General features: G+C 33.6%; 1 protein-coding gene across 1 annotated transcript in view; it reads left to right on the top strand.

Annotated features, from left to right (window-relative positions):
- The window catches only part of LOTGIDRAFT_249377 (hypothetical protein), an 86,267-nt gene extending 63,613 nt beyond the window's left edge, over positions 1 to 22,654 (top strand). Inside the window, exon 6 of the mRNA XM_009052972.1 lies at positions 22,636 to 22,654. The gene's annotated coding sequence lies outside the window, so the exon portion shown is untranslated. The remainder of the gene's footprint in view (positions 1 to 22,635) is intronic.
- The last annotated feature ends 1,531 nt before the right edge of the window (positions 22,655 to 24,185 follow it).

Below are 24,185 nucleotides of genomic sequence, written 5' to 3'. Positions count from 1 at the left end.
GTTAGAAATTCTAGTTGTCAATTGGCATTACACAAAAAAGATTTTTCCAGAAATTTATGGGGGTGTTCCACAAGTTCACAGAAGTCTATAACTAAAAATGAATATACTGGTATATAATTTATAGTGTAGTGACGGTAGACATTATTCAATTGAAAACATTTTGTATTATTATGTAAGTCTATATAAATATGGGTTCCTTTCTGCATTTTGGTGACTTAATAAAATTAAATGAAGGCTTTTATTAAACCTTGGCTTGTGCTTTCTGCATCTAATTTTTGTTTGTGAACGTAAACAAAACGAAAGCAGCGTACCTTTAAATATTTTGACGAATATATATGGTACAGAATTGAGCAAGATTTTTATTAAAGAAACTCCTGGGTTAGTAAGACCATGTCAATACCTGTATTCGGGATACAATGAATATGTGCCTAGTCCTAGTTTCACCACAGGCCTACACAGTGACAGGGATAGTCTTTGAGTTAAAATTGTGACTAAAATTTAAATGTTAGTACCGTGGGTATAATACAAAGAATGATATTACATATGAAATTTGTGTTGGTTGATGTTGAAACATCAATTATCAAATTATACAGTGACAAGTGGATATCTTTAAATACAAATTAATGATTGTGCAAATACTTCCAAGAAATAGTACTGGTAGTTTATAAGCTTATTCTGTTACTTAATCTAATTTAGATATCAAGTTTGACTTGGAAGAGAGATATACCTCTATTACTATAAATAATCTATGATCATATTGATGATATTAAAAATAGATGTGATTCACACTTGAATTAATGACCTCTCTGGATTAAGTCGTTATTTATATTGATTGACTTGTAGCCTACAGTAGTTAGCTATCAGTATTATGATTTCTAATCATTTGACAGGACTTTATCCTGGATTAGGCAAATTAAATACAATACAGGTACATGTTAGTAATTTATGTATAAGTATTACCAGTGTACAAATCTCTCTTGTGAATTGAAATCAACACAATTACCATGAAACTGTTGAAGAAATACTAAGCAAGTCATTTTGATAGTTACTAATAGGTAACTTCAATGTCAATATTATCAAAAAATCCTGTGCTAGCATAAGTTGGTATTACTGTTGTTAGGTACCGTACGGTAATACTTTTGATAATACCTATGGTCATTTATTGTCTCACCCTATAAATATAATTAGGGAATTGTGCTAGAGACAGTTTACGTATATTATTAAACTGTTTTAACCTGAATGGTTAAAATACTTCAATAAATGTCAAAGATTCTCAATTTTCTCATATCTATTACATTTGTATTATATTGTCGTCACCCCTGTCCGTCTGTCGGTCTGTCTGTCTGTCCACAATTGACTTGTGAATGCGATAGAGACTACAGTTTTTATCTGATTGATTGAAATTTGGTGTGATCATTCATATTCATGAGATCTTGGACAAGTTCGAATTTGACGATCTTTCGATGAACGTTTTTTTAGTTATTGCCCTTGACTTATGAAAAACGCGTCAAAATTTGTTTGTGAACTCAATAGAAACTACAGTTTTCATCCAATTTGAATAAAATTTGGTGTGAATATTTATAATGATGAGATCTTGGACAAGATTGAATTTGGCTATCTTTCAATGAACGTTTTTTTAATTATCGCCCTTGACTTATGAAAAATGCGTCAAAATTTGTTTGTGAACACAATAAAGACTACAGTTTTTATCCAATTTAAATTAATTTTGGTGTTAATATTTATAATGATGAGATCTTGGACAAGTTCGAATTTACTACCTTTCGATGAATGGTTTTTGAGTTATTCTCCTTGATATATGAAAATATGCGTCAAAATTCGTTTTTGAACACGATAGAGAGTTCAGTTTTCATTCGATTTAAATGAAATTTGGTATGATCATTTATGACGATGAGATCTTAATCAAGATTGAATTTAACAATTCTTCGATCAACGGAATTTGAGTTATTGTCCTCGGCTTAGTAAAAACGCATCAAAATTTGTTGGAAATAGAGGTGACAGTTTATGTCTTAATTGTATTAGATAATGTGTGTTTGTTTAAATCAACAATATTGCATAAATTAGATTTTTGGTATGATTTGACACAGATAGGTGTCTGCCCTTGATATACTGAAAATGTTTAAAGAAAGTGGGCGTATCTTGCTAGGCAGCCACTTGTCATTAATTATTGTGCTTCTATCACATATCCTGTTTAGGAGATATTTTATAGAATAAGTACTCATGGGTCTCAGAGCTTCATCTTCTGTTGTACATAACTAAAGAAAACTAATTGTAACAACCCCAGGCAATCATCTTGATGATGCCTTTATTTTCAAAATAATTTACTTTCAATGTTTTACTAAGAAACATGTAAACAATAAAATGTCAGCTGACTACTTGAAAACAAATGACTTCATAATCAGGTCAAACATAAAATACTATCTATTTTTGGTGAAATGTCTTTTCTTAGCTATTTTTAATTTAGAACTCTGTTTCAAGGGAAAGTATTATACTTTATATAATTTTAAGGTCTGTTTTTTTTTTTAATATTTTGGTTTTTAGTATTTATATTCAGATTCATGAAGATCATCTGACTATAGACTGGATATGTATTTACAAAAAACACACAAAAAATAATTTTGAATACAGGTTATTTCATTACTCTTCTAATAATTTGTATTTGAACTACTGTCATATACTATATTCATCAATCAATCATTATAAACTGGAGTACATTTCATTATATACCTTGTTAGATTAGGATGGTGTAGTTAGCCTGATTGCTGCAGCCTTCAAATTCTCCTAAATCCTAAATAAATAAAGCATTATAGTGGTGCCTGCATGTAATCCCATGTCAGTTATAACAAAACCAATATTTCTCCTTAAAAAATTTTTGTATCTTTTAATGAGTAAATTATTATATTTTTCCCCCTTTTGTGTGTAGTTATTTGTATAGCTATCTGCAATTGTTTTTACACAGACCAGTAGTTTTTTGTTTTTTGTAGTTTGAGTTGATATGGCAAATCACACCTAGATATTTTACATTGATAAGATAAGAATATTTGTGTTAAAATGTATTTTAATCAGTCAACATTATTGAACAGCATAATTAGGCAAAATTTAGTGGTTGATTTCCTGGTTTATTATTTCTTTGTTTGTGTGTTTTTGGAATCATGTATTATGTGTCTGATGTGTCAGTAAGTAGCTATGGAGTTGTAGTATATTTTTATCATTAGACACTGGAAATAACTTCCTGTTGCTTTTTTTTGAAAAGATCCCTTGTTGATTCATCCTAAATTTAATATTATTTAGAGCGACTGGATATATTTGTGTGCTTTCACTGTTTTAGGGATTCTGATAATGACAATTACAGATATTTTAATTTTAATTCTATTTTGCCTGTAAAAGATATTTTGAATATATTGGATAAGCCTTGTTATTGTTTTAAAAGGGATTGTAAAGAGGTTTTTTAGCCTTTTTATGTGTGTCAGGGACACCTTTTGACTTCTATTTGGAACATTCCAATTATTCTTCCCATGCCTGTGGTTCCAGAAAGAGTTCACTGGAAATGAGGCAGCTCCCGGAAAAGAATTCGTAACCAACCTACCACCAGACCACAATGATATAATAATAATATATGTTATCTGCCCTTTCAAGATGGCTGCATTTCTAACTAAATATTGCTGACTCATGCACCTTTTGCTTCACTGTTGCCTTATAAAACTCTTTACTATGTCTTATAATGGTTAAAACATGGTTTAATTTAATGGAAGAGATGTATGATATTTGTGCAAATCAGGGTGCTAAACATCCATGTTTGTGATAAAATGGTCGGTTTCTAATACAGTAAGGCAATAATTTGGTAAATCAAGTTACTACTACTGTACTAGAAACCGGTGGTATGATTTGAACAAATATTATACAACAATTTTGGTTGCATCATTACCGGTTAACTCTATCTGGAATTGCAGGAACCACAGTCATCAGACGAAGAATCGGAATGTCCCTAATAGAAGTCAATGGTGTCCCTGATATACATAAAAATGCTAGTTTACAATCCCTTTAAAGAGGAAATGCAAAGTCCTTTTAATGAATAATATAGTTAAATAGACTTTTTTACAAAAATCAGTAATCAGCTGCTAATAACTAAGATTCTGGTCAGCTGACTATTAAGTTCGTCACCATCAGTAATATGGTTGAAAGATGATGAATGACAATAATGTTGTAGCTCTGACATGTCAATCATTGCCTCATTAGTGATGTCATATTGTCAAATTGCTGCACAATATGATGTCACTAGTATGGTTTAATTTCTCAATATAATGGTTTAAACAACGGTTGGTTTATCATTCTGTGTTCACCTTGAACTGACTAAAAGGGTTGATCTATTCTGTAGCCATGAATGCACCTCCTAGTTTTTATCATTTACCAGTACCCTTTTCTTTGGTAATACACTTTTTAGGATCATAACCTAGTAACACAATGTATCATAAGAATACCAGACCGGTAGTGTTTGAGTTGCACTTTTTTTAATACTCTTTAGTTCTAACTAGAAGATACAGATGAATAAGGTTTTCGTTAGCCTTGTAAACGCCTTGTAATTTCTCTTATTATATTTTTTTTCAGAATCCAGACAAAGACAAAATGGCAGGAAAGTCTAAACTGTTAAAAGTTGTTTTACTTGGTGATGGTGGTGTGGGAAAAAGTTCTTTAATGAACAGATTTGTTAGTGGCAAGTTTGATGCTCAATCATTTCATACAATTGGTGTTGAATTTTTAAACAAGGATGTAGAAGTGGATTCTGAAGCTTACACAATGCAAATTTGGGATACTGCAGGTCAGGAGAGATTTAAAAGTTTACGAACTCCATTCTATCGTGGCGCTGATTGTTGTATGTTAACCTATGCTGTAGATGATTTACAAAGTTTTAAAAATTTAGCTATGTGGAAAAAAGAATTTTTATATTATGCTGATATCCAGGATGGAAATTGTTTTCCATTTGTGATCCTAGGCAATAAAATTGATGTTGATAAAAGGCAAGTTTCTGAAGAGGAAGCTCGTGCATGGTGTGCCCAAAATGGTGCAGCTCCATATTTTGAAACTAGTGCAAAGGATTCAACGAATGTGAATGAGGCTTTCAAGTCAGCAATTCATCGATTACGTGAGCTTGAGGATAAAATGGACATAAAACCTAGCCACGGAAATACTGTGGATCTTAGTAAAAAGGCTAAATCTAACTCTAGTTGTTGTTGATAACACATTATGTGTCTAATTCTTCTTAATCTTGACAATATATTATTAAACTTCTCTTTGACAAATTTTTACCTAATTGAATCAATTTTTAAAGCTTCTGTGATTTTGATTATTATTTTTGAAAAACTTATGTCGACAGTGTATATAATTATGCTCATTGCATGCATCGACATGTTAACTGTAATCAGAACATAAGAACTAAGGAATAAGCCTATAGAGCATAAAGCGGTTTACTTGGTTTGGACATAACAAAGATCTCTTCTTGCCTCTGACAAAGTTTGGGTTAAAGTTAGTAGTAAACTGTTTATTTCCTCATGAAGAGCGTAATTAAAATGCATTTTTGAGAAATTCATCAAAATGAAAAGTGTAGAATTGTATTTGTATAGAAGATGCAGACTGTCCTGACTGTGATTACAATTATTGTATAATATTGTATATTTGAAAATCTTGTATAATTATTATTGTATAGTTCATGTACCTATGTGTCATTTCTTGAAATCATATTGCTTATTATATATTGTAATTTCATTCATATACAAACAATATATTTAAGAATCTGTTCTTAACAGTATAAAATAGTATGTCTATGGTATAGAGTGACTAATATATAGGAAAAGAGTATTTTCTCATAGGCATTAGTAAATATCCCTTCTCATTTGATTTGAACCTATTAACTTTGCTAATTCTAAAATGATTAGCTTTTTTTGTCAGAAATAAAGTCAATTGTGGCCCCTTGTTATCCAACATATATTTCACATTCTCAATATATCACTAAGGTTATGAATAAATATATTAAAGAGAAAATGTTCATAGAATATTTAATACTTAATGCACAGTTTTATTTCTTGTGTTATTTATTAACAAGAAAAAAAAACCTTAGCCAACTTTTCAAATCTCTAGTTAGTTCAATCCAAAAGAAGGAACTTGTACACTTTATTACACTTCATTACTTTGCCTAACAAGGTGCACAATTTTTGGATATAGAGCTGAATTTCGTTTCAATTGCCATTTAAGCTATTCAGCAACATCTGTGGTGTATAAACTATTTGTATTTATGCTAATATATTGTTAATGATGTTGTTTTTCTAATGAATAAATAACTGATACTATCAATGTATTGTGAACATCGACTTTTCATTTTTATTTCAATGTTTTTATTATAAAAAATATATAAAGCATATCTATTTCATAAGACTGATAGGTGAAAGTACAACTTACATTACAAGACAATGCAGGACCGTAAATACATCAAGGCGGATGAGGCAAGTACCTCATATAATATAAAAAATAAAATGAAAATGAAATTCTGTTTCAAAGATAAAAAAAAGCATATGGTATCCTCTAAATATATCGCTCATTTGATGTCTGCGGTAAGGATGGTTACCGTTTGAAGTCAACCGAAAGTGTTGCGATGAAAGACATAACTGACATGTTTGTCCCATGGAAAAAGATCTTATTTATGGTCATGCAAGGATTATTAAAGCATAAATACGGTGAAAATTATTTTCACCTAGGTGGAAATTAGGTGATAATTCCGGTAATTTTGAATTAAAAACTTTAATTTTCGCCTAGGAGATAATTATTTTCACCTAGGTGAAAATTAGGTAATAATTCCTGTAATTTTTAATTTAAAACTTTAATTTTCACCTAGGTGATAATTCAACGAATCTTGTAAAAATGTTTTTAATTAAAAATACTTCAATTATCACCTTGGTGAAAATTATTTTCATCTAGGTGAAAATTCAAGTTTTTAATCAAAAATTACAGGAATTATCACCTAATTTTCACCTGGGTGAAAACAATTATCACCTAGGTGAAAATTAAAGTTTTTAATTAAAAATTACAGGAATTATCACCGAATTTTCACCTAGGTGAAAACAATTATCACCAAGGTGAAAATTAAAGTTTTTAATTAAAAATTACAGGAATTATCACCGAATTTTCATCTAGGTGAAAATAATTATCACCAAGGTGAAAATTAAAGTTTTTAATTCAAAATTAATTTTCACCAAGTAAAAAAGAAGTTTTTAATTCAAAATAAAAAGTGGAAAATGTCGTATGTTAGCCACCGTACCAAGGTGATAATAGAAGAATTTTAAAACATTTTTTTACAAGATTCGTTGAATTTTTAATTTAAAACTTTAATTTTCACCTAGGTGGAAATTATTATCACCTAGGTGAAAATTAAAGTTTTTAATTAAAAATTACAGGAGCCACCGTACATAACAGTTTATACAATTAAGTATCCTTCTATTTCAGATCGAAGGCTTTGTTTTCTTTTCCACATTTATTACCAAATATTCTGAAAAACAACCAATTATCATGTTCATTTGACACAAACCAACAAAACCAGTTGAAGATGGATGTATTTTGATTCCGTTTCCCGCTAAAATATTATATAATTATCTATATCCATATGTATTCTAATGCTCCACTGTGGGATATCAGTGAGCTATTATCGCCGCCCTGGCAAAACTTCCCTTATTGCACGTTGTATGGCGTCTACCAGTCTTCAATAGGCAAAGACTGCAGAAAATCAGACATAAAATTCAGTTTCAATTTCCGCAGCAGTGAGAAATGAAATCAGTGTTGTCAGTGAAACACGCCATGGCCAATCATCCTTGAACAGGCTTTCTCAAATGGCGGTCCGCGGGTCAAATGGCGGCTCGCGACGCCCTCAAGAGTAGCCTGTGGACATAACTACGAACAACTAAAAAAATTATGATTATAAAAAAAATATATAATTCAAAAATAATAAAATAGCATATTTAAATAGATTAATTAAAAAAATGTTACCACTTTTAGACTGATATCCCCGCCCAGTCGGGGTCAATTAAATTGTGGTCATGACCTATCCCCTAAATTTTGATATCTTTGCCACCCCGATTTGTTCATCTCAAACCAATAGGCACCAGAGTTTGGCTCAACATGGCTATGCGAGTCCATATTTTTCCACATGAACATCGCAAAGAGCAAATCAAGAAGCAGTTTCTCACATGACCATTTAGACCAGATTTTACGAATTGCTACTACTTCAGTTACGCCCGACTTCAAGAAACTCACCTTAGCTGCAGTGTCTCAATATTTCAACTGTGTAAAACCTGAGAGCTTCCGGGCCCTTGGACCCCACCCGTTAAAACGCCCCTCTCACTTCGCTAGCTAAGCTCTATTTGGCCCTTCTATTTCATTCATTAAATGCATTTGGCCCTTTACAGACATTAATTGAGAAGGCCTGTCCTAGATACTCTAGATCAGCACACTTAAGAGGCCACATTGCTATGGTTTTAGTATTAAAAATCTGCATTGCATGCAAGTCCATTTTCTTTGAGACTACTTACCCACGAGATAGCAATTGAGCATCTTCAACAGTTTCTGGTAGTGGACGGTGTAATGTTTCTGGTAAAAATAGGGACAGTAATCCAGCTAATAATGATAAACCACCAAACACTATCATAGGTAACGCCGTGGAAAACTTACCTCCTACTAAATTACCCTGAAAGTATATGGCAGTAATAATGCGAATTTTACAACCCCCTAAAACCCACACCCACCTTCGAATCTCAGCACATATAACTCTTAATATAAAGCAACAACCACCATCTTGGTATCTGCACTCAACGTGTCAGTAGTAAACAATAAGGAGACAATTAAACTGTTTGATAACCCCTCATTACAGATGGGAACTAATAAAAAAATTGGTCAAAGAATTGTGTTAGTTTTTTTTAGGTTCTATTTCAAGCATCTATCTGAATTGAGCGTACAAGGTCCCGAAATAAGCTCACAAAACGCTGAGCCAGCCTGTGAGATATCAGTTACTCTACTTACCAGATCAGCTATATAAGGGGAAACTATAGCTCCAGTCTGACCAACAAAAGTTGAAGTACCCAATCCAGAATTCCGGACTATTGTTGGATACAACTCTGCTGTGTAGACAAACATTAAAGCAAACGCACCAGAAACACCAATTTTACCAACATTCGATAAAACAATATTTATCCAATCGTGAGCTGGAAATTAATAGTTCTACATCCTAATTTTCTGAATTGTTGAAGAAAGGCAGTATATAAGTAGAGAACATTATTCGGCGTTGGCCCTCCCTAATTTCAAATTACATACCATTGATTTCTTTAAAGCCTGGTCCTATTTGCCCCCTTGCCCCTCCACACAAATCTTTAGAGAAACCGCCATGGCCCCCCTTCCCATAAAAACATGCAGGAGAGCATATGTTAAAAAAAATACCCCAGGAACGAGCCCCAAACCACTCATCTAGCCACTGTTCCCAATATGAGGAAGCCTAAAAAGTACTAGCAGCATAAAGTGTCGTTAAACCTTTATTACATGTTCATGAATTACTAGAATATTATCTGAAATAATAATTATATAGTTAGTACTAGATCAGAGTAAACTCTGGTGATATAATCAGTCTTGTAATGTTTCCTAAAAATCACTGAAACATGAACATGACTGGATTTGTGAGTTCGTCATTCTGTTAAGAGATTCCTGTTTCCATAAAAGTCAAAAAGCTATTTCTATTTACTTACATTCATTGTCATACATTGCAGTAAACATAGTTGAAAGACAGGCCAGTCCTGCGACGATCATACAAGTACATAGGTACACCTTTCTTCCTAGTCTATCCAGAAACAGTAGACAACAGGCATAACCAATCATCTCAGCCAGAGTGGAGACAGTAAAATTCAGAAAAACATCTCCGCTGAGATTTGCAACGTTTAATGTTATACCATAATAAGCTAGATTCACTACAAACCTATAAAATTAAAAGTGCCAGCATTCTTCACGACCCTGTAGTTATCAGAAAACAAACTCTAATAAATATAGCAGTGAACTAATAAATATGTTAGTTTCATTTTGACCATACTTCAAGAACCTATCTATACCTTCACTCAAACCAATAAGGAATGGAAAAGAATTGAGATCAGCAAACAGCAATATCTACCCATACAGCAGACAGGAAATTATTTCTTAATGATCGCTTATGTTATGAAAAGCGGCAAGTGACAAGTCTACCTGACAACACATGAGAACTTACCAATTATAATAAAGTATAAAACAATTGACAATGAGACGAGGCGATTTAAATAATAATGTTATACTTGATTCAGGTCCATCATTAATGGTATTTTCATCAAACATATCTTCCGGTAGTTGTCGTTTATTTACCATGGCAACTCGTTCCAAAATGGCTTTTGCTTCATGCTTACGACCTTTTGCTAACAACCATCTCGGCGATTCTGGTATTAACCTATAAAGAGAATATCAGATAACACAGATATTTCATTTGATCAACCAGACAACATCAGAAGTAGCTCATGTGCATTACCAAAGAAGTGTTTGTATGCTATGATACAAATCCTTTGAGAACACCATCTTCCAAAGTTGCAGACAACAAGGACGCTATTTAGAAGATAAAATAAATCGGTTGTTTCATGCCAAGCGTTGAAATAATTGTCATAATAGAACATCAAAATCTTGCCAATTTCCTGTATCAGTGCCAGTTGTCACCAACGTTTGTAACTTATAAATGATTCCATGTATTTGATTTGAAGTAATATAATTGAGTAATAATAGATGACATGTTCAGGATCGAGATTAGAGGAGAGTACACAATCTGGCTGCAGACTGACTTTCTACAATGGAACAATTTTGTAATATGATGGAAATAGTGGAATGACAACGTGACATATAGAGACACCAGTCTATCCTCTTAATTTGCTAAAGTTTTTTAATCTCTAAAACCATTCCATACGAATAAGACAATTGTTCAAACACGGTAGATCCAATAAAATGAAATTAAATAATTAAAGTAATACTACGTCTTAGAATGAACATAAAATTTAAGAATTTTAAACTTGGCCAATAAGAGCATATATTCATCAGTAGATATACCTGGTGTCATAAAAAACATAACAGGGATCCTTATACAATCCGATAAATCCAAAAGCTTAGCAATTATCCGTAAATATGCAATTAACTATTGAAAAACGCTTAATATTACCATTAAGCGTTTTTCAATAAATACTTAGTTTTGTGAATTTTCCAATTTTCCAGATTTTACAGGGATTCTGTTGTAACTTTATGACACCAGGTAAGTTCACTGATTAATATATACTCATATTGACCATTCTTGAGAACTTAAATTTTATGTTCATTTTAAGACGTAGTATCACTTCAAGATGAACCAGTACCGTACGAACTGTACATCACCTAGAGACAGTTAATACATGATGCGACTAAGCTCAGGGACAGGGATCGTATCCAAAGAAAATGAATTTACCAAGCATAGGACAAGAACAATACTGGAGGAATTCCACCTGCCAGAACCAAATGTCTCCAATCACGAAATATATATGCCATTGCTACCAAGATTAACAGTCCAAGGCTCCAGAAAAACTCGATGAATATTCCTGTAAATGCTCGCTTCGATGGTCCAACAAGTTCCATACCTGAAATGGTCGATTATTCACGGAGGTTTAAGAAGTTTAAGGATTATTTATTCAGTAAAAGCTTTGATTTCATTGCTGGCGATGTCACCCTTCAACTATGTTTGTACACAAAGCTAATGCTATTCATGTTGTACTTTAAAAACCCTCATCTTTCTAGAATACTAAAATATTGTCATATTCTACAGATTATTCATATAAACAACGAAATGACTCTGTTAACTATAGAGAGGTGGTATCAAGTTGACAAATCATGTTGATGCTCAGGTAAATGAACAGATTCAATAAATAGTTTTGTGGATCTCAAAATCAATTGAACATCATTGCTTCTATATATTGAAACATATTTCAGTATTGCAGAGAATGACTTTTCAAATAGCGATTGACTCATTTAACAATGTAAGTCATCTTTAGAGTTCAAAGAATTACCAATGCCAATTACTAGCAGGAACACTCCAGAATTTGTAGAACCGTCTATGAATCTAAGAATAGCTAATCCAGTAAAATCCGTGATAAAAGCTGTTCCAATTCCAGCAGCGATATGTAGAGCAAAGATAAACATCAGTGTTTTCTTCCGACCTATTCTACAAAAAGAAAATGACTGAAGTTCCAACCTTTCAACCGGAACTACAGAAAGTACAGATATTGATTGGATTTTGGACTGGTTAATACTATGGGTCTTCATCTCCATTTTGTCAGTTATTTAACAGGAAGTTTAAATTCTTGCTTATTTTTTTAGAAAGTAGTTAATTAAGAAGGTGTGATTTGTTATTTTTTGTCGTTGTATCAGAGTTAATATTCTACTTTTGAAGTCGTTTCTAACTTCTGGAATTAGTCTCAAAGTAACGATATCTTTGTACTCAGTACTCAGATGGTTAATTCTACCTACATGTCAGATGTCATACCATACACCAGACAACCAAACACATTCCCAGCGAAAGTGATCATGTTGATATGTGTTCTGTATAACTCTTTTCCACATACTAAATTCAACTGGAATTTAAGCAAATGGAATTATCGAACACGCTTAAACGTTCAAAATCCCAAATTCGATACCTTCAGGTGCCTACACACCATAGCGATTACCAGTTGCGTATAGATGCGAATAACGAAAGTGGCCATGAGTTCCGAACGCGACTCACAAGTCGGTCGCATAAGGTTTCGTTCGACATTTATGACCGCCATTCCTATTCTCAACCATACGTAACGGGTGATTGGTGGTGAACGGGCCACTTTCAATGGTGACAACTATATTATTGACATTCATTAGTTTTCTGAGTAAATAATCGGAACCTAAAGATTGGATGCAAGAAAGATTCTGAATACGAAATTAATGATCTGCTCACCTCTGTAACGGCTGTTTCTGTGTATACAGAGCGATCATAAACCCAGTTATTGCACGTCTCTGTTTGGTTATCCTCTGGAAATGTTTCATTGGCAAATATTTTACATTTGGACAATTTCCCATTCTTATAAGGTATTGTTCGATTGACTAAACCTTGATCCGGATTGGAATAGCTGTCATTGTTTAAACCCGGGATCTGGCACCTGCAACAGATGGGATGAAATGCTATGAAGTTGGCTACTATCACAGAAAAGAGAGGTTCTGATTGACTTTAATTTTTGTTACCATTTCTGCCGTCACCTCTGCCGGATGTCGGGCTTTCATTGTTATAAGATTTAACTGTTGGGAACCTGACTCTAAATTCTTTCAGCTGGTATACTTTGAATACCTATCAGGAAATATGTCTGCATAATATATTAGACAGTAAAAAGTCCCTATATGCCCCCCATTTCAAACACTACTTTTGCACATGTACCAACCACTTGATAGGAGCTTGCAACACTTATTCCTACAAAACTTTCTGCACGCAGGTAAAATCGACAAATTCTGGTTCAAACCCAGACCTTACCTATGATTAGGAATATCAAAAATGAACACTGGGGAAAGTCCGTGGAAGGCAACTGTTATAGCAGGTAGACACACTAAAAAATACAGCCTTTTCTGGTACAATCCAAATTCACCAATCTCATGTATTATCTCATCAAACTTCATAGTTCCAAGTCAAACACAAACCGTTAGTATAACTTTGCTGCAATCAGAAAAGTTAAATGCATCATTTTCTTATAATTTGAAATAATTGTTCTATAATGTATACCGGTAGGCCTACTATATTATTTCAAACAATTTAACATGGATACTTACTATTTCTTGATTTTCTCTTTAGCTTCCCCTGCAATCTTTTTTATGTCGAAGAATATAGCCTGACTGAACAGAAGACTTCAATTATAAAATCTTTAAATGGCATTTAGAAATTGTAAGCACAATATAATATATTATAGTCACAACTTTATAGAACAACAACCAATGGTTAAAGTTTCATGCAACGTTTCGACTTGTTTCCCCTGTCTTCCTCGGGTACATGATGATAAAGAGTGATAAGTAAACTATATATATACATTCAGTACTTCAGAAAACACAAGAGATAAAAGTGGTTTATTTAGGTCAGGCTGATATCTTCTGATGTTGATAGCTTCATGAAGTCTCTTGGTTTTATTAATATGCTTATTGATTGCCAATATCTCGGTGTGCAATGCCCCCCTCCCCCCCCCCCCTAATTCTAATCACGCAAAATACTATGTATGTGTAGGGCTACTAAAGAGCTGATCTAAAATATCTTTCTATTTTTACTGTGCCGTGGATAAAACTGGGCCTGACGTTCATAAAAGTAGCAGAGTGCTACATGCATAACATTCTAAACATTTCAAAACAACATCAGAATAAACGAATAAATTAAATTTAGTTCGTTGAAAATCATAAAAATTGGTAGTGAAGTGACAAAATTACTGGTCTGTTTTATAGTGGATGGCACTCGCTTCGATCTCAAAATTCAAATGATTTGGTTGGTAGATTATAAATACGATCCAATCGACGTAAATGATATTATCCTTATTGTACTGGACTTAGTTTTTTATAGATTCATTTTCGCTTTTGGAAATTTCTCGATCAAATTGGAAAAATGAATAAATACTTGATTAAAAAAAAAGCATTGCGTGATTGTTCCGTGTCTAACAATACATCTGTGGGTGCACAAACATTTACCAATGAAGGCTACATAGATTGGAAGCATGCTAATTCTAACAATTATAAGAGTCATGATGTTGCTTATAAGGGATGGATAGAACAAAAAACCCGTGTGTTGAATGATGCGTCTGTGTCACTTATGATTTCAACAGATGTTTTTGTCTGGCGAAGATACTATGTTAGGAGTATTGCCGAAATTATCATATTTTTAGCAGTTAATGAACTGCCATACTGAGAAACATTATGATATATCTTGTAACGTTCTATCTGTCAGGATGCGTCGAGAGTTACGTCCAACTTTAATCTGGAATCCACCATTTTCATTTAAATCACCTTGCAAAATCTATGATATATTTCAATATATTCTAAAAGCGAGGGTCCTAATCAGATGTAGTGATCTGATTTAATATGGGAAGTAGCTCCTGAAGGCTTGAAACTGCACTCATCATCTAAATGCTTAATGGGAGATAACTCCAAACTTCCGAGGCAGAGCCGTAAATATACTGCTCTGTTCTGAGGCTAATGCAATTAATTCCCATTCGTGGGTCTTGTTATACTTTGGTCGTGTTCCTGTGCACTTTCCTAAGAGACTTCCTTACCCCTGTAATTCACCAAGGCCTAATTTAAATAGTAGCATAAACTTAGAGACCGGTCCAGACTTGTCTTCCACTGAGATAGGAAAGGATCCCCACACCCTGACTACTGCTGAGTCCTTGATCTCCTTAGATTCGAGGGGAAACGTTTGCCTCTTTCCTTCCGAAGACTGAGGAACAATTGATAGGGAGAGGACATGATAAATGTGGGTTCAAGCATAACCGGATCCTATTTCTTTCCATAAAAAAGGACAGCTTAGGATGCTGTGCATACACCTCAAAGCTTTTGACTAAGACATTTTTAATTACTGTTTAATCTCCTTTCCCAAGTCTTCTTTAGTGAAAACAGCGAAATGCAGCGGCAGTTACAATAATATACCGTATGTATACAGAACAACATCATGCACCGTCGACAGGACGATAAACAGCGATAAAAATGGCCGCACAAATTAAGCCAAACGTTTCACCAAGCTAGTTTACTTCCGTTAAGTTATAAAATCCTAGCGAACATAATGAATTCCTGATATCGAAATAAGCAATCTGGTCCGGAGTGTGGTTAGAGATATATCGCGACAGCATATAAGGACATCGTGGTTTTTTAACAAAATTTGCGAAAAGAAAAGCTAATGCGTCTGGGAACCGCAACATAAAATTTGACAATAATAATCAATTAAACTATATTAAAAATGTCCTAAGTGAGTGAAGACTCAAACAGTTGTAACGGGGTTTACCACAGGTTGTTGGCTCAGGCAACCTGCAGGAAGAGAAATACAAATGTTGATAATAGCAACCTTTATTCAGGACGGCGGCAAGTGAAAGACTGAGCTTGCTCACGTGACTTCCGTCTTAAAAGGAGTGCCAAATTCACAAATGGGGTGCCTATCAACGACGTTACATTCTCCCTGCCTAACTGAAATGTCGTCCCGACATTTAACAAAAATATATCTTAAATTATGTAGGTACCACTCATAATGCTTAATCACAAATATCTATGATGCAAGACATTGATATGATATATAAACTAACATATAATATTCAAAACAATTTTCTAAAATAAATGTTCACAACACTAATTAATAGTTTAGAATCTATATTGAGAGAGAACTTTAGTTGGCCACCTAATATTCACTCATGCAGTCAACTCTAGGAGACAGCAATGATTCCAAGAACATAGAATTTTGTCTTCAATACTCAACTTCTGAAAAATCTTAAAAGATTTTGAACAATTTGATACAACTAAGAATACATTACATACAAATAACAATTGCTACATAACAATTAAACTGTAAGTACAATATCTAAATTTACCACAGATAATTCCCTTCATTAGGATTTAACATACGAATTAGTCTCTTTGCACGAATTCTCTTAATAAATGAGGGATTTCCTAAAGAATCATATGTTAAATGTTTTGGAGCTACTCTCCTTCTCACAGGTCTCTTATAATTTGGTTCATCATGACTTGAGTCACTAGTAACATAATTGTCTCCCTTTGGTCCAGCATCAGTCAATTCTGAAGTAACATTATCATTTACTGGATCAGTATTTTCACTTATGTCTATTTCAGTTTCAGTATCATCCTTAGAATTAAGGTGTTCAGAATTTACATTATCACTGGGTACACTGTCATTGGCACTTTCATCACTACTTTCAGTATCAAGATCTGCTGATATATTATGTTCACTCTCAGTAATTGGGTCATTATTTAGAGTATCTGAGTGGTTTGATACAGTATCATTCACTGTTAGAGGTTCAAATGGTTTAGCATTTGGGTCTAACACATAATTGTCTGAACTGGTACTTCCAGTTAAGTTTTGATTAGCAAACTTAGTCTCTGGCTTTTTTTGTTTAGGTCTGACAAACTGGTTTCTCAACTGGTAAAGGTAAACTATTACATTGCAATAACAAATTCCTATGCAAAACTCTTATACGACCTTTTCTATTTTCATTTTGAACTTCATAAACTGGAGAATTGTTATGCCTACGCAAAACAACATGAATATCTTCTTCCCAATATGACCTAAGTTTTCCTGGTCCACCCTTTTCTACCAAATTCCTAACGAGAACCCTATCACCTACTTCTAAAACTGCACTAATCCTTTTATCAAAGTTCAATTTTCCCTTATCAGCTGACTTCAGAATATGCTGTGATGCTATTTTATAAGCTTCTTGCATTCTAGATTTCCAGGATTCAACAAACTGTCTATGTGGAACTTGATTATTATCAGGTAGGTATTCATCAAACATCAAATCAATGGATAATCTGGGATGTCTTCCAAAAACTAGATAAAGAGGTGAGTATCCTGTAGACTCACGTTGGCAACAATTGTAAGCATGTACAACTTTATCCAGGTGATTCTTCCAATCTTGCTTATGTTCTCGTGGTAAAGTCTTCAACATTCCTAATAATGTTCTGTTGAATCTTTCAGCAGTACCATTTCCCATTGGATGGTAAGGTGTAGTCCTAGAGCGAGATATTCCACATAACTTCTGAAGTTGATAAAATAGTTGATTTTCAAATTCTCTCCCTTGATCATGGTGGAGATGATGAGGGAAACCAAATTTTAATACAAAGTCATTGAAAATTTTCTCAGCAGCTGTTTTTGCAGATTTGTTCTTGGTTGCATACGCCTGAGCAAAACGAGTATAATGGTCCATCACCACAAGAATATATTCATATCCTCCCTTTGACTTTTCAAGATGAAGATAATCAATGGATACCATTTCAAAAGGATGTTTAGTTATTATGGGTTTAAGAGGTGCTTTATACTGAATGAGTGGCTTCTTGTCTTTAATAAAGTTACATTTAGTACGAATATAATCTTCTACAGTTTTAACCATTAAAGACCAATACAATCTTCTTCTAATCAAATTTAATACTCTTTCTGAACCTTGATGACCCATTTGATTGTGAAATTCTAAAAGAACTGTATCAATATACTTTTCTGGTAAAACTAACTGATTAACCACACCTTGATTTGGCAACTGAACAACTCTCCTTAAAATACCACTATCCTCTATCTTTAATCTTTTAAATTCTCTCAATAATAACTTAACATTTAAACTTAACTCTAGTCTGTCTACTTTATTAGGTAATTCTCCTTTAACAACAAAATGTCTAACAATGGCAATAGTAGGGTCTTCTTTCTGATCTTTTAACAAATCTTGTTTATTGAAATCTGTCTGTAATGAGTAGACTTTATTCTCTGTTTCCACTTCAGGTATTATGGATGGAATTGGTTCTGTTAACATTACTGACTTAACTGTTGTTACCATGGCTTCCTGACTAATCTCTTCACTGCAATGTTGTATATAATGTTCAATATCCAAAGGCATTCTACTAAGACCATCAGCATCTTGGTTATCTCGACCTGGTTTGTAATGAATTTTGAAATCAAAATCTGATAATTCTAATTTACCCGAGTGCATGTTATAATTTTTCTCTGATGGACTTAATGTTCTTGAAGCAAAAGCCACTACAGCTATTCTATCATTATCTTGCTTCTGGTATAAAATAGCACCAAGTCCTTCTTGTGAAGCATCAACATGAAGTATAAATGGTAGTTGAAAATCTGGATAAATCAATTGGTCTAAAACTCCTTGATGATCTCTGGTCCAACTAATACTTTGGTTTGAAGAAGGTTGACCCTTGATGGTCTTTTTCTTAGGTTTCTTCCTAATTGTAGTTTCTTTTGGATCTGTAGGTAATTGAAGAAGTTCATATAATAATTTAGCTCGCCTAGAAAAGTCTTGAATATATCTTCGGTAGTAACCAATGAAACCTAATATTTTTCTAACATCACCAACTGTTGATGGAGTTTTGGTTTTTAACTGTAAAACAGATTATTTGTCTTTAGGGTCCATAGTATAACCATCTGCTGTGACCAAATGACCTAAATATCGAACTTTATCTCTAAACATCTCACATTTCGCTGGTATCAATTTAACACCCTTCTCTACAAATCTTTGTAAAACTAATCTCAAATGTTTGATATGATCTTCAAAAGAACAACTATACACCAAAACATCATCCAAGTAAGGTAAACACATATCATCTCTTAACCCTTCTAAACAACTGTTCATAAAGTTTTGGAAACAACCGGGTGCGCCAGATAAACCAAAAGGGATCCTGCACCATTCATACAGACCCCAAGGAGTTACAAAGGATGTATACTTTCTGCATTCTTCAACAACAAAACCTTGGTGATAAGCTTGACCCTGATCTAACAAACTGAAAAATTTACTTCCACCTAAACTATTCAAGGCATCTTCAACTCTTGGTATGGGATGTTGATTTGTGATGGTCTTCAAATTAATCTTTCTGTAATCAATACATAGACGTAGACTTTGATCTTTTTTTCGTACACATACAATTGGACTGGAATATTGGGAATTTGACTTTCGTATCCATTTCTTGACGATGAGATCATGAACATAATCTTTAACTTCTTGGTACAACGCTTTTGGTATGGACAGATAAGAATGTTGAACTGGTGTTTGGTCTACTAAATTGATTTCCATTTGTAAGTCCTGAACACAACCAATATCTGTTTCATCTTTTGAAAAAGCATTGCATTCATCTCTGAGTAGTTCTCGAACCTGTTATTTCTGGTTTTCAGTCAAATTGGATTGCGACAAATCTATGGGTGGGTCCCATTTCTTATTGGTATTTTCATCATTAACTGTAACTGGTTTGACTTCAACGTTGTTCTGGTTACTTGCATAGTTAACTGTAGCTTTGTTAGCATCAATCTTACATAATCCAACCGAAACAACTGAAGACACAGACTCTTTTAAGAACAAAAGTTTTGTTACTCCTATTCGAAACTAAAAGTTTAACTGTACACCTTCCTGAAGTTTTAACATTTACCAATGTTTCTTTTATTTTAACAGAATCATCTAGGTTAGATACAAACAAAGCTTGTTTTTCTAAAAATTTCCTATTACCATGAACTGTAGCAGTGACAACTTTATAAGAATGTTTAGGCAATACAACATTATGACAGGATGTAACTTGACCCAATGTCTTACAACTATTGTCCTCTCTAACCAAATTAACTACTGCTTCCACTGTCTCAGAGTTTAGATCTGGAAAAGTTGACTTTTTCAAATTAACAAAACCATCTTGTCCTGCAAAATATTTAATCACATTATACCCTAACAATGGCCTATCAATTCCAACAGAAGAACTAACTAAAAATGGAACCGAGGCAACTGTTTCTTCATCCAACTCGAGTTTCAAAACAACATATCCTTCAAATGGAATGACTGTCCCACTAGCTGAATACAAGTTTTGACCATTTAACAAAGTATCAATAGACCTAATTTCTATTCCAGGAAAATTATTTGACAACCACCCTGAATTTAATAATGAGACCTGGGAACCAGTATCCCAAAGTACTACAGAACCTAATGAATTTAACTTACACTGAATTAAACACTGTTCATTTATCTGCTTATCAGAAGATACTAGCCTGACCTAAACAGAGATGAAGGTGTACGCTTATCCCATGTATATGATAAACTTATTAATCTATAATATATGCAAATTCATGTAATTCATATATTTTATTTAATAAAAATATTTCAACTGATTTGATAGATAGTTATTTTGCTTAACAATGTATCCATCTCTATTAATAAATGTTTCAACAATAACTGTAGTTGTTTATTTAATCTTCATTTATCTTTTAATTAATTTAGTTTTGTGTCATGGTTTTCAATCAGCATTTGTATGTTATTTTAAGTACTGAATGTATATACAGTGGTGTAACTTATTTTCGTGGATATAAGGATTCAACACCGAATTTCGACAAAGTTAAATAAACGAATTTTTTTTTATGTCTTAGATGTTTCCTCAGATATTCTACAAAATAATTGAAATTGGTTATTTCGATTTTCTTTATGAATCCTTCACTTTGACCCATATTTCATGAGCAACCAACTCAGCAACGGCGGCAGAATGCGTCACCTATTTTCGTGTACAATGTTTGAACTCTAAATAAGTCTAGAAAAACACATTGTATGGATACCGGGTGGTATAATTAACTTCTCTTAGTATTTATCTTTAATATCAATTCATTATAACTAGTGACAATTACTGACAAAATAAGATACGTTGCGTGATTTATTGCTAAAAGTCACTGAAACAACATAAGAATATGGTCCAGAAATTTTCTGCTGACACGGAATCCGCTAGTTGATTACGTGACTTCATTCGTTGGATTATATTCTAGCAGACGACACTTGGAATTCCGATTACCGCTTGGGATTATAAGGAAATTCGGCCGATAAAAAATGGTGACGTTTGGTAATAACTGAAATCCGCCATTTTGTATTTGTCAAAGCATACACTAATACATTTTACCTTGCTTGCAACCACTGGATTCATTCTACAAGTTGATATTGTAGAGAAAACCCATGTTTATCAAAACAAACTTTTGCGGAGGTCGCGCAAGGTCGCTCATGTAAATTATTAATCCTTTCCGGAAATCCACGAATAATAGGTTTCCATGAAATTAGGTTACCTGACTGTATATAGTTTACTTATCACTCTTTATCATCATGTGCCTGAGGACGACGGGTGAAACACGTGGAAACGTTGCATAAAACTTTTACAAGTGATTGTTGTTACATAAAGCTGTGCCTATATACTAATATTATTATTGTCCAAAAACCTTACCCTAGACTACAAAGCGCCCTATTACACCCACCTCCCCCACACACACACACACATTTTTAAATTTCCCCCGTTAGATGATTACCCCCAGGTTGGAAACCCCTTTTAAAGCCAAATAGAGAACTTCTTTTTGAGTCTTGAACGTCGCAGCGACCAGGTTGATATGAATAATATAAAAGGATACATGATATTATCTTTTAGTCGACATATATTCATTTTATGTCTGTACCCCGAGACAACACTAAACATAAATTAGCAATTGAAGTAGGCAGATGGAAAGAAATACCACGGGCTGAAAGGAGATGTGAATATTGTTACATTGTATGTAAACAAACCATTATTGAAGATGAAATACACTTTGTCTTTCACTGTCCACTATATAAGAAATTGGGATATGAGTTATTCACCAATAATCACTACTACATATTTCTTGATTATGTTCATATTATGAATGATGTTAAACTAATGTCAACCTAAGTTGAATTTAATTTTAGAGCCACAAGCATTAGGGAGAATTTTGTAAATTCCACTGAATTATAACCTTCCTATGACTCAGTCACTGAAATGTTATTTATTTATTTATTTACTGTGTTTGTTAATCTAACTTCAACCATGTGTATGTCTTTAAACGTTTTCACGTATGTATCATGTGATATGGGCTGTAGGCCTGGTACTGTAATAATGTATATATATAAATATGTTGTGAACATATGAAGTCACGTGAAATTCCACCTGCGTGAGACGCCATTTTGAATTTCAAAATTCCTTGGGGGTCAAGGAATACAATTAGTTAGGTTTCAAGTTGCTACAACTGTCACCATGTTGAATTTCAAAATGGCTACCACCATTAAAATCTTTAATTGTTGATATCTCTGAATCAATATCGGCTATAAACCCATTCTTGGTGTCTAATTGTACCTTTGGCAGGTTTCAAGAAGCTACAGCTGTCGCCACGTTGAATTTCAGAATGACGACCATCAAAAATATAAGCGTCAATATTTCTGGATCTATATAAATTCATTTTGAGACAGAATCCAATGATTCAAGTTACAAGTGTTTACAACAAAGATAGTCAAATCTAGGTGCTTAAGCTAATAGTTTGTTATTTCTATACATCAAAGCCAAACATGAAAGTGATATCCCAAATACACGTCTTTCTTTTTTCGTTGTCAAGTGCTGTTTTGTGTTTTGCTTATTCTGTGCAGAGTTCAAATCTAAGCGGCAACCGCCAAAGTACCAAAATACTGATCTGCTGCTTCCACAACAGTACCACAACACTTTCACTGCTTGGCTATGGAGCTTTTGGTCAATAGATCAAAGCCACTCAGTGATGTCATCAAGCGCAACAAGTTGTCTATGTTTGGCTCAACAAAAGCCACTGTTGCTAGCAAATAAAGGTTTCAGTGGAATCATATACCAACATGGACGGGAGGAGGAATCCCCAGCACCAACAATTGAAGACATTCCCACCTTGGCTCCAAATATTAGGAGACCGACATCCGAATGGTGCAAAAGATGTCAGGGGTGTAGACATACTAATCTGGACAGTACACATTGTCATTCTGGTCATTGTACTAGCCCAAGAGGGCCAGCAGAAATGTGACACTATGTAATAGTAATAGTATGTAATAGTTTGATTTATCGCGCAAATTCCACATCAGTGCTCGATTACGCTTTACACAACAGTGTTAAAAAATGGATGATTAAAAAATATTAATATGATAATATCTACTAAAATTAAAAAGTTGTTTGAATAATAATTAAAAAGCTTCCCTAAAATAGTGAGCGCAGTTCTATTGGTAAACTGTTCCATAGATATGGGGCCTGGTATGAAAAACTTCTCATTCCATATGAATGAAGGTTGGCAGTTTTAGGTGTGATAAGAAAGGGGTAAGACGATCTTAAAAGGCGTGGTGGGATGTATGAAGAGGCCAGTTCACAAAGGTATGATGAAGCCAAGTTATGGATGCATTTAAAAGTCATCAGGACAATTTTATATCGAATACGATAAACAACTGGTAATAATAATGGTGTAATGTGATCAAAACGTCTTGAACCAGTGATTAGACGAGCAGCAGAATTCTGTACGAGTTCTAATTTATTTGTTAGTCGACGAG

The sequence above is a fragment of the Lottia gigantea genome (assembly GCF_000327385.1).
Source record: "Lottia gigantea unplaced genomic scaffold LOTGIsca_193, whole genome shotgun sequence".
NCBI lineage: Eukaryota > Metazoa > Mollusca > Gastropoda > Lottiidae > Lottia > Lottia gigantea.
This window is presented reverse-complemented; position numbering and strand designations above follow the sequence as displayed.